General features: G+C 38.7%; 1 protein-coding gene and 1 pseudogene across 2 annotated transcripts in view; one reads left to right on the forward strand and one right to left on the reverse strand.

The window, feature by feature from the left end:
* SPECC1 (sperm antigen with calponin homology and coiled-coil domains 1) overlaps positions 1 to 12,289 on the forward strand; it is a 282,358-nt gene that overhangs the window by 107,437 nt on the left and 162,632 nt on the right. The window lies entirely within an intron of this gene.
* LOC129068710 (60S ribosomal protein L39-like) lies at positions 10,685 to 11,550 on the reverse strand (annotated as a pseudogene).

Below are 12,289 nucleotides of genomic sequence, written 5' to 3' on the forward strand. Positions count from 1 at the left end.
GAAATGAAGAATAATTTACAGGGAATCAACAATAGAGTAGATGATGTCGAGTATCAAATAAGCAGGTTGGGATAAGGGAGAAAAAACACCCAATCAGAACAGCAAGTATAGAAAAGAATCTAAGAAAATGAAAATAGTATAAGGAGCCTTTGGGACAACATCAAACATGCCAACATTCATATCATGGGAGTACCAGAAGGAGAAGAGAGAAAGCAAGAAATGGAAAACCTATTTGAAAAAATAATGACAGGAAACTTCTCTAACCTGGTGATGAAATAGATATAGAAGTCCAGAAGCACAGAGAGTCCCAAACAAGATGACCTAAAGTGGCCCACACCAAGATACATCATAATTAAAATGCAAATGGTTAACACAAAGAAAGAATCTTAAAAGAAGCAAGAGAAAGGCACTTACCTACAAGGGAGCTCCCATAAGACTGTCAGCTGATTTCCCAACAGATATTTGAAGGCCAGAAGGGATTGGCAAGAAATATTCATAAAGATGAAAAGCAGGGACCTACATCCAAGATTACTCTACTGAGCAAAGCTATCATTTGAAATCAAAGGACAAACAAAGAGATTCTCAGACAAGAAAAAGGTAAAGGAGTTTATCATTACCAGACCAGTATTACAAAAAATGCTAAAGGGTCTTATTTAAGAAGAAGAAAAAATACAGCAAATATGAACAATATAATGTTAATAAATACATATCTATCAACAATAGAACCTAAAAAGCAAAATAAGTGAACTAACAATACAAACAGGCTAATAAACACATAGAACATTTTGACAGTTGCCAGATAGGAGGGGGGTGGGAGGGATGGGGGGATGGGTGAGAAAGGTGAAGGGATTATGAAGTACAAATTACTTGTTACAGAATAGTGATGAGGATGTGAGGTAGAGCATAGGGGATATAGTCGATAATATTGTAGTATCTATGTATGGTGTCAGATGGGTACAAGATTTACATCTGAAACCAATATCATATCTCAACTGTAGTTGAAAAATTAAAAAACAATTTAAGTAAATAATGCATGTATATTTAAAAAGCAGGTTTCATTCCCATAGATGCCTAGGCAGAGAAGGAATCCATCAGTTACTCTGAATAACCAAGTTAGTGAGGAAGCTCAGACAGAAAATGAAAACTCTCCAGAAAATAAAGACAGGGAAATGTGATATAAATGACAGGGAATTCAAGATTGCAGTTCTGAAAAAATTCTACGAGCTATAAGAAAATATATATACACAGTTTAATGAAGTCAGAAATAAAAATCAATGAACAAAAAGAACATTTTATCAAAAAGATTGAAACTTTTAAAAAGAACCAAACAGAAATTTTGGAGATGAAGAAATCAATGAAAAAAGATAAAGAGTGAACTAGCATGCTTAGGTAATAGAACTGAACAGATGCAGGAAAGAGTGATACTGAAGATAGAAATCTAGAAATGATGCAGGTGGGAAAAGAAGAGACTTCAGAGGGGAAAAAAATGAAATAACTCTACGAGAACTATCTGACTCCATCAGAAAGAGCAATATAAGAATAATGGGTCTACTAGAAAAATAGAGGAAGAAGGTATTAGGAGCGTATTCAAACAAATAGCTGATGAGAACTTCCCAAACCCATGGAAAGAACTAGATCCTTGAATCCAAGAAGCCAGCAGAACACCTAACAATCCAAATCCAAAAAGGCCATCTCTAAGGCGCATTATATTAAAACTGTTCAAGATTAATGATAAAGAAAGAATTTTCGAGGCAGCTAGGAAAAAGATGAAGGAAATCCCATTAGGTTACTGTCAGAATTTTTCAGCAGAAACCCTACAAGCTAGAAATCATATATTCAAACTACTGAAAGAGAGAAATTACCAGCCAAAAATAAAATATCCAGCAAAGTTATCCTTTAGATATGAAGGAGAAATAAAAACTTTTCCAGACAGATAGAAGCTGAGGAAATTTAACACCACAAGACCTCCATTAAAGGAAATGCTAAAGGGGGGCTATTATAACGGAAACAAAAGACAAAAGAGTACAAAATTATGAGTAAGATGACAGAAACTGGATATTGCAGTTATTCAGAATAGATATTATACACTTAAATATAACATAAGGGCTAAAGGAGGTACAAACATTTTTAAAAAGAGAAGAGCTATTGCAATTTGGAAATGAACTCACAGCATACACAGAGATACTTATTAATGGAAACATAAAACGGAAGGGATAAAGGTCTAAATTTGCAAAGAGGAATAGATATAAGATGCATTCAGAAGAAAAAAGACTTCTGTATATATGAAACTTTCTTTTGCATAAACCTAGCAACACATACAAAAAAAAAAAAAAATCCAGAACTGAGACACATAATATTATAAAAGAAGAAAGAAGGGAAAAATCATAGGATACCACCAAATTAAAATGAACACAAGGGAAAAGAACAATAAAGAGCTACCAGAAAACAAAAGATAAATTGACTACAGAAGTCCTCATACCCTAAATGTAAATGGGATGAACTTAGCAACTGAAAGGGATAGAATAACAGATTGGACCAAAAAACAAAACCCAATCATATACTGCTTTCAGGAGACACATCTCAGCTGCAAGGACAGAGAGATACTCAAAGTGAAGGGGTGGAAAATGATTCTCCAAGCAAATGGCATCCAGAAAAGAGTAGGAGTAGCCATACTTATGTCTGACAAAATAGATTTCAAGATAAAACAGGTATCAAAGACATAATGATTAAAGGGACAATACATTAAGAAGACATAACAGTTCTCAATATATATGCATCCAGTCAGGGAGCACCAAAATATATAAAGCAACTACTACCAGAACTAAAGGACAAAACTAAACTATAGTTGTGTTTTTGTCAGTACTCCCATTGACAGCTATGGATAGATCATCGAAACAGAAAATCAATAAGGAAATATCAGCCTTAAATGACATATTAAACCAAATGAACATAATTGACATTTATAGAACCTTTCATCCCAGAACACCAGCTTATGCATCCTTATCCAGTACACATGAACATTCCCAGGGGTAGACCAAATGCTGGGACACTGAGGAAGTTTCAATAAGTTTAAGAAGATTGAAATCATACCAAGCATATTCTCCAACCACAGTGCTTTGAAATTGGAAATCAACTGCCAAAAGGAATCAGGAAAAGCCACAAATATGCAGAGATTAAACAACGTGCCACTAAAGAATGACTGGGTTAAAGAAAAAAAAAAAGAAGAGATCAAAAGATTAATAGAAGCAAATGAGAATGACAACATGATTGATAATATCAAAACTTTTTGTATACAACAAAAGCAGTAATAAGACGGAAGTTTATATCATTACAAGCATATCTCAAGAAACAAGAAAAATCCTAAATAAACAACCTCACTTTACACCTTAAAGAAGTCAGAAAAGAACAAAATCAACACAAAGTTAGTAGGCAAAAATAAATAATAAAAATTAGAGTATAATTGAATAAAATAGACAAAAAGGCAATAGAAAAATTAATGCAACAAAGAGCTGGTGCTTTGAAAAGACTAATAAATTTGGCAAACCCCTGGCTAGACTCACTAAGAAAAAAAGAGAAAAGACTCATATAAACAAAATCAAAAGTGAAAGAGGAAAAATAACCACAGATATCACAGAAATACAAAGGATCATACTAGAATATGAATATATGCCACCAAATTCAATAACCTAGAAAAAATGGACAAGTTCTTAGAAATATGTAACCTTCCTAGACTGAATCATGAAGAACTGGAAAATCTAAATATACTGATAAACAGTGAGGAAATTGGGACAGCTATCAAAAACCTCCCATAAAGTAAAAGTCCAGGACCAAATGGCTTCTAGTGAATTCTATCAAACATTCAAAGAAGATTTAATACCTATCCTTCTCAAACTTTTCCAAAAACTTTGAAGAAGCAGCAATACCTCTTAACACATTTTATGAGGCCAGCATTACCATGATAACAAAATCTGGCAAAAATAACACAAAGAAAGAAAACTACAGACCAGTATCTCTGACGACTACAGATGTAAATATCCTAAACAAAATACCAGCAACTCTAATACAACAATACATTAAAAAGAAAATTCATCACTGTCAGGTGGGGTTCATTCCGGGGGCACAAGGATGTTTCAACATATGCAAATTGATCAATGTGATACACCATATTAACAAAATAAAGGATACAAATCATATGATCATATACAAAAGAAACCTTTGACAAGATACAACATCCATTTATGATTAAAACACTCCATAAAATTGGTATGGAAGGAAAGCACCTCAACATAATAAAGGCCATATATGACAAACCCTCAGCTAATAACATACTCAATGGAAAGAAACTGAAGCTTTTCCTTTAAGATCAGGGACAAGACAAGGACGCACACTCCCACCATTCTTACTCAACATAGCACTGAAGTCCCAGCCAGAGCAGGCAGGCAAGAGAGAGAAAGAACAGGCATCCAAATTGGGAATGCAGAGGCAAAATTTTCACTTTTTGAAGATGATATGATTTTTATATAGAAAACCCTAAAGACCCCACCAAAAAAAACTATTAGAAACAATGAACAAATACAATGAAATTGCAGAATACAAAATCAATGTACAAAAACCCATTGCATTCCTATATACTATCAATGAAATTTCAGAAAAAGAAATTTTAAAAATTCCTTTTGCAATTGCAACAAAAATAATAAAATACCTAGGAATAAATTTAACAAAGGATGTGAAGGACCTATGCACTGAAAACCAAAAGACATTATTAATGAAAATTGAAAAAGACATAGTGAAATGGAAAGATATTCTATGTCCATGGATTGGAAGAATCAACATAGTTAAAATGGTCATATCACCTAAAGCAATATACAGATTTAATGCAATCCTCATCAAAATCCCAGTGTTATTTTTAAAAGAAATAGAACAAAAAAATCATTAGATTTGTATGGAACCACAAAAGACCCCCTAATAGCCAAAGCAATCCTGAGAAAAAGAACAAAGCCAGAGCTGTCACTCTCTCTGACTTAAATTATACTGCAAAGCCACAATAATCAAAACAGCATTGTATTGGCAGAAAAACACACACAGACCAAAGGAACAGAACTGAGAGCCCAGAAATAAAACAGCATGTATATGGGCAAATAATTTTTGAAAAGGGAGCCAAAAACACACAATGGAAAAAAGAAATCCTCTTGGAAAAAATGGTGCTCAGAAAATTGGAAAGCCACATGCAAAACAATGAAATTAGACTGCTTTTTACCCCATATACAAAAATTAACTGAAAGTGGATCAAAAACCTAAATACAAGACCCGAGGCAATAAGTTAACATAAGAAGATGGAGGCATCGGTAGACACACCTTGTCTCATTGCACAACCATAAGAAGGAACACAACTAACCTAAAAATGAAAAACACCAGAACTGCCAGAAAATCACCCAGAAGAACACCAAGAACTGTAGGGAAGTCCAACAACCAAGGATATAAAGAAGCTACATTCATCCAGACGGGTAGGAGGGGCGAAGACTGGGAGTTGGGGCAGAGAGGACTTGGTGTGGCAGCAGCGAGATGGCAGCAGCTGGCAGAACAGGCAGCCCCACATTCACATGTGGTGGATAAAAATCAGGGGACACCTTGTGAATGAGCAAGCCCAGCCGCAGGCCAGATCACGCAGCCCAGGATTCCAGCGACGGGCAAAAGAAAGCTGCATAACTTCTGGCTGTAAACCCAGTGGAGGCTGGTGCAGTGGAAGAAACTGTCAGTGTATGTACAAACCCACCCACCCTGGCAGCCACAACCAGGATAGCAGCTGGAGGGGCACCAGTCATATACGGGAAGTGGGTGAAGTGATTGGAAATGGGGTGAGGGCCAGCCAAGCCCCCAGAAGTAAGCCAGCAGCAGCATTGTCCCCTCTTGACCCACTCCTGACACACTGAGCCACAGTAGCCCCACTCTGGCAAATACCCAAGGCTCTGCCCCACATGACTTAACAGGTGTGCTAAAACAGAATCAAAGGGGCTCTACCTAGTACAAAGACACAGGGAGGCTGCCAAAATCAGGAGACAAAGAAACATGGCCCAGATGAAGGAACAGAGCAGAACCCCAGAAAAAGAACTAAGTGATGAGGAGATAGCCAACGTATCAGACATGAATTCAGAACACTAGTGATCAGGATGCTCAAAGATCTCATTGAATACAGCAAAAGCATAAGGGAGGAAATGAAGGCTTTACTAAGGGAAATAAAGAAAAGTCCACAGGAATCCAACAGTGAAGGGGAGGAAGCCGGGATTCAAATAAATGATTTGTAACGTAAGGAAGAGATAAACATTCAACCAGAACAAAATGAAGAAACAAGAATTCAAAAAAATGAGCAGAGTTTAAGAAGATTCTGGGACATCTCCAAAAGGGCCAACATCTGAATCTTAGGGGTGCCAGAAGGAGAAGAGGAAGAGCAAGAAATTGAAAACTTATTTGAAAAAATAATGAAAAAAAGCTTCCCTAATTTGGCAAAGGAAATAGACATACAAGTCAAGGAAGCACAGAGAATCCCAAACAAGTTTGATCCAAAGAGGTCACTACCAAGACACATCATAATTAAAATGCCAAAGTTTAAAGATCAAGAGAGAATCTTAAAAGCAGCAAGACAAAAACAAAGAGTTACCTACAAAGGAGTTCCCATAAGATTGTCAGTTGATTTCTCCAAAGAAATTTTGCAGGATAGAAAAGACTGGCAAGAAGTATTCAAAGTGATGAAAAGCAGGAACCTACAACCTAGATTACTCTACCTAGCAAAGCTATCATTTAGAATCGAAGGGCGGATAAAGTGCTTTCCAGACAGGGTTAAGCTGAAGGAGTTCATCATCACCAAGCCCTTATTATATGAAATGTTAAAGGACTTATTTAGGAAAAAGAAGATCAAAACTATGAATGTTAAAATGACAACAAACAACTAACAACTGAATCTAAAAAAGAACTAACTAAACAAACAACTAGAACAGGAACAGAATCATAGATGTGGAGATCATTTGGAGGGTTACCAGCTGAACGAAGGAAGGGGGTGAATGGGGGAAAATGTATGGGGATTTAGAAGCATAAATGTAGATACATTGGTAGGTACAGAATAGACAGGAGGAGGTTAAGAATAGTATAGGAAATGGTATAGGAAATGGAGAAGCCAAGGAACTTACATGCATGACCCATGGACATGAACTAAGGGGGGGCAGGTATCGAAGTAGGGAAAAGGGGAATCAGGCAGAGGAGGACAAAGGGGGAAAATTGGGACAACTGTAATAGCATAATCAATAAAGTATACTTTAAGAAGTCAGTTACATAGAAGAAAACATAGGTACTAAACTTATGGACCTTGATCTTAGGATTTCATGAATTTGACCTCGACAGCAAGGGCCCTGGCTGGCGTGGCTCAGTGGACTGAGCACCGGCCTGCAAACCAAAGAGCCTCTGGTTTGATTCCCATTCGAGGCACATACCTGGGTTTTGGGCCAGGTCCCCGGTAGGGGGCACACAAGAGGCAACCACACATTGATGTTTCTCACCCTTTTTCTCCTCCCTTTCCTTCTGTCTAAAAGTAAATAAATAAAATATATATTTTTTAAAGACAAGGGAAGTAAAGGCAAAAATAAATGAATGGGACTATGTCTAACTAAAAAGATTCTGTACAGCAAAAGAAACCATCGCCAAAATAAAAAGGCAACCTACTGAGTGGCAGAAGATATATGCAAACAACACCTTCGACAATATGTTAATGTCTAGTGTAAAGAACTCATACAACTCACCAAAAACAAAAATCCAATTTAAACAATGGGTGGAGGTCCTGAACAGACATTTCTCCCAAGAAGATATACAAGTGGCCAACAGATATGTGAAAGGATACTCAAGTGTACTAGCTATTTAGGGAAATGTGAATCGTGACTACAATGGAATAACATCTCATACCTGTTCGAATGGCCACTATCAACAAGACAAGTAATCACAGGGCTGGGAGGAGATGTCGAGGAAAAGGAGCCCTCGTTCACTGCTGCTGGGAAGGTGAACTGGTACTGCCTCTATGGAAAACAGTGTGGATGCTCCTCAAAAACTAAGAATAGACATACGGTATGACCCAGCAACATGTCTTCTGGTATCCGAAAAATTTAAAGACATTATGGTCATTGCAGTGGACATAGCCATGGTGTCCAAGATGTGGAAACAACTGAACAGCCCTCAACAGAGCATTGAATAAGAAGGGTGGTGCATACATACAATGGAACACTACGCAGCCCTCAGCTCATGCTGCTCTGTAGAAGGTGCCACCACTTCTGCAATCGTACAGTAGTGTTAGGTGTTCATTTTAATATTGGGTCACATTTTTCTTTATTTTACATGCATGAAAAAAGGGAAATGAAGGAAATGATTTCATGTGTTATAAAGGGCACCTCCACTGGATGCTCACTAGACTTACATTCATTCTCTAGAGATTCAGCTGTAAAGAAAAAGAATAAAATGAAAGAAAATGAGAAAAATGCTAGCAATATGTAATTGATTTCCTCATAAAAGGAAGATGTAATTATAAATTATATATAGACTCTTAGAGGACAGGATTGTCTTTATGGCTTAAGGCTTTCCCTCAAGGTTTAGTTTTCAAACTTTTGACTCTGTGACAAGTTTTCTGTAATGTGTGGTATGGCATTATCTGTGCTTTCTTTCAATTGTATTGATTTTGAGAATTGTCATGAAATTGTACTACAGGATTGTGGTTTTAACCCCACCACAGTTAAACCTGCAATCAGCTTGTACTGCACCTTTTCCTAGGGACTTATCTGTCCTTAGGGAGAATTGTCAAGCCTAGTACTAGCAGAAAATGCTTAGTCGTCTGGTAATAATAATTATATGGTTCCTCACCCTTGCATATAGTGCAACGTCACCATGTAGCCCATGAGGTGTGGAAATTGCTCAAATAGGGTGCATGAATTTTCTGGAAGTCTTTTCTAGACTGTTTCTAGGTTCTGGTGTCTGGGCTTTATGCCATCCCCTGGGGCTCCGCCCAAGTTTTCTTCCGCAAGAGGAAGAACACAGCAGCCACAAAGGTGTCAAGGAGTAGCTGCTGCCCTGTCTTGAGCCCTGTCCGCTACCCTGCTGGCCTCTGTCACCTCACCTTTTTACACAACCTTAAGCAGAGCATGGTATTCACATCAGGAAACTTGGCTTCATAAGATTCAGATGAGTTCAACTTTCTCTCTCCCATACCCACCTCATGTTTCCACACTCAACATCCACTCTTCCGATTGTTTTTATCACTATTATTAACATATCTTCATTACAGACAGATATGTTCTTTCTTTTCATTTTCTCTGTAAGGTATCCTTTGTGTATATCTCATCTTACCTGATAGGTATAGATTTTAGGGAATAGGGTGGTCCCTTGGGGGTAGGCCGTTGTCCTCTCTGCCGACCCCATTTATTAACTGCTCATCTCAGGTCCAGAGGAAGGTTGAGCCCCCACAAAGCCATGAAGGAACCCAGCCACGAGGTGGCAGCCTTGTCCAAAACACGGCTGTGCTTTTCATGCTGAGTCCTGGTTGGGAAGAGTTTCATTTCCAGACCAGAAACAATCCTCCTCTTAGTCATTTGTTAACTCAACAATTATTTTTAAGGGGCTACTATGTGCCCAGCACTATTCTAGGCAAAGGGGATCATCACTGAACAGGACAAAGATACCTGCCTTCATGGAGCTTCATGAACACCACGTGGATGAGGTGAGGAAGTCAGCCAGGTAGCAGGCCTGGGCGACCCACCCAGGAACAGGAGGAAGCCAGAGTGGCCGCAGCCACGTGCGTGAGGAGGAGGAGAGCCCTGGGAGAGGGGAGGCTCGGAGAGCAGCAGTAAAATGACCTGCCTTCATTTTGAAAGAACTTCGGCTGCTTGTCATGAGTGGATGAGCTGAGTGGGGAGGCCAGATGAGGCTCTTGCTGGACTCCAGGAAGGAGGTGACCTGGATGGGGTGGTAGCCATGGAGCTGGGGTCAGGAGCTGGCTTCTGGGTATATTTCAGAGGGTAGAGTCAGCAGTGCTAAACCTTCTTGATGGATTTTCTTTTGTGGTAAAATACGTAACATAAAAATTACCACATTAATTATTTCTAGGTGCACAGCTTGGTGGCATTAAGCACATTCACACTGTTGTGCAGCCATCACCGCCCTCGTCTCCGGAGCTCCTTCCATCTTGCAAAACTGACACTCTACGATCATTAAACAGCAGCTCTTTACCCCTCCCTCTCCCCAGCCCCTGGTAACCATCATTTCACTTTCTGCCTCTATGAATTGGCCTATTCTAGGTATTTCATATATTTGGAAAATTATGCAATATTTGTCCTTTAGCATTTGGCTTATTTCACTTAGTATAATGTCTTCAAGTTTTATCCATGTTGTAGCATGTGTCAGAATTTCCTTCCTTTTGAAGACTGAATAACGTTCCCTTGTATGAATAGACCACCTCCACATTTTGTTTATCCATTCATCCATCAATGGACATTTTGTTGTTTCCACTTCCTGGCTACTGTGAACAATGTTGCTATGAATGTGAGTGTGCCCAGCTGCCTGACTGCCCACTTTCCATCCAGTCGGTATACACACCTCAGAGTGGGATTGCCAGATCCTTCTGCGTGGGTCAGAGGTAGATGTGGGGTGAGCTTTCTGCTCACATTAGCAGTGGGGTTGAGATGAGATCTGACGGGTTGCCAGAGGATGAGGGTTGAACACCGGTCTCTTTTGGAGATAGCACTTGGCCAGAGGAGTTGCCTGTAGCCATGTGGATGAATCTTACAAAAACCAGCGATACACAAAAGTGGTCGTTTGGGTGATTCTATATATAGTACAGGTGGCGTTTAAAAGAATGTCACTATTATCCCACTGCTTCCTAAAAGTTAAATAAATTGAATCTTCAATACCAGTTGCACCTTGCCCGACTCTGTGTAATGCTCCTTCAGTTTTAAACGCTAGCCTTGCTAGTTAGAGTATTCTTGGTTGTAGGTCCTTGCTTTTCATCACTTTGAATATTTTGTGCCAGTCCCTTCTGTCTTAAAGTGTTTCTGTTGAGAAATCAGCTGACAGTCTTAAGGGAACTCCCTTGTAGGCAACTAACTGCCTTTCTCTTGCTGTTTTTAACATTCTCTTTGTCTTTACCCTTTGGCATTTTATTTTTCTAAGTGACCTCACATTTATTAATGAACCAACCTACTACTGCAGGAAAAAAATAAAGAGAAAAATCGTTTTTCTAATAATTTCCCAATTAAAACACCAAACTGTCCAGACAGTGGGGGTCTTTTCAGTGATTTCAAGAGGGAGAAACATGAATAGAACATAAATATGTGAGCAATCTCTGATGTGCCCTCCCTTCTAGACCCTATTTAGTTTTTCTCCAATGTCTCCTCTTAGAGTTATACCTGATTTTATAATGAGTTTTCATCTGAATCCATTGGGGAATGGGCCAATTCTGCTTTTGTTTCTTGGCCAGGAACCTCTTGATCCTGAAAGTCTTGTGAGAAGACATGGCAAAGAAGAATGAACCTCTTGGACAACGCTTTGGCATTTTAATTATGATGTGTCTTAGTGGGGGCCTCTATGCACTCTTAGACTTGTATGTCTATTTTCTTCGCCAGGTTAAGGAAGTTTTTAGTCATTATTTCTCCAAATAGATTCTGACCTTTTGCTCTCTCTCTTCTTCTTCTGGTACCCCTATGATGTGAATTTTGTGACACTTGATGTTGTCCCAGGGGTTCCTTACGCTATCCTCATTTTTATTTACTCTTTTTTCTTTTTGCTGCCTCAGTTGGGTGTTTTCTTCTACTTTGTCTTCAACTTTCTGATTTGGTCCTCTGCTTCATCTGATATGCTGTTGATTCCATCTAGTGTTTTCTTCATTTCAGTTATTGTAGTGTTCATTTTTGCCTGGTACTTATTTATGGTTTATGTGTCCTTTTTTATGTCTCTTTGTTGACATTCTAAGTTCCTTGAGCATCCTTATACTATGTTTTGAACTCTGTATCTGGTACATTGCTTGTCTCCATTTTGTTTAGTTCTTTTTCTGGACATTCCTCCTGTTCTTTCTCCAGGACATGGGTTTTTGTCTCCTCACTTCAGCTGACTCTCAATGTGTATTTCCATGCATTAATAGATCTGCTGTGCCTCCCAGTCTTGCAGGGTAGCCTTATGTAGGGCCCAGTCTCCTTGGTCACTGAGCTGGGTGCTCCAGGGGTGTCCCCTGTGTGAGCGTCTCCTGTTGTAATTCAGCCCTGATGGCTGT

Source organism: Pteronotus mesoamericanus, unplaced genomic scaffold (assembly GCF_021234165.1).
Source record: "Pteronotus mesoamericanus isolate MK-2021 breed Mesoamerican mustached bat unplaced genomic scaffold, CSHL_Meso_final contig_22, whole genome shotgun sequence".
NCBI lineage: Eukaryota > Metazoa > Chordata > Mammalia > Chiroptera > Mormoopidae > Pteronotus > Pteronotus mesoamericanus.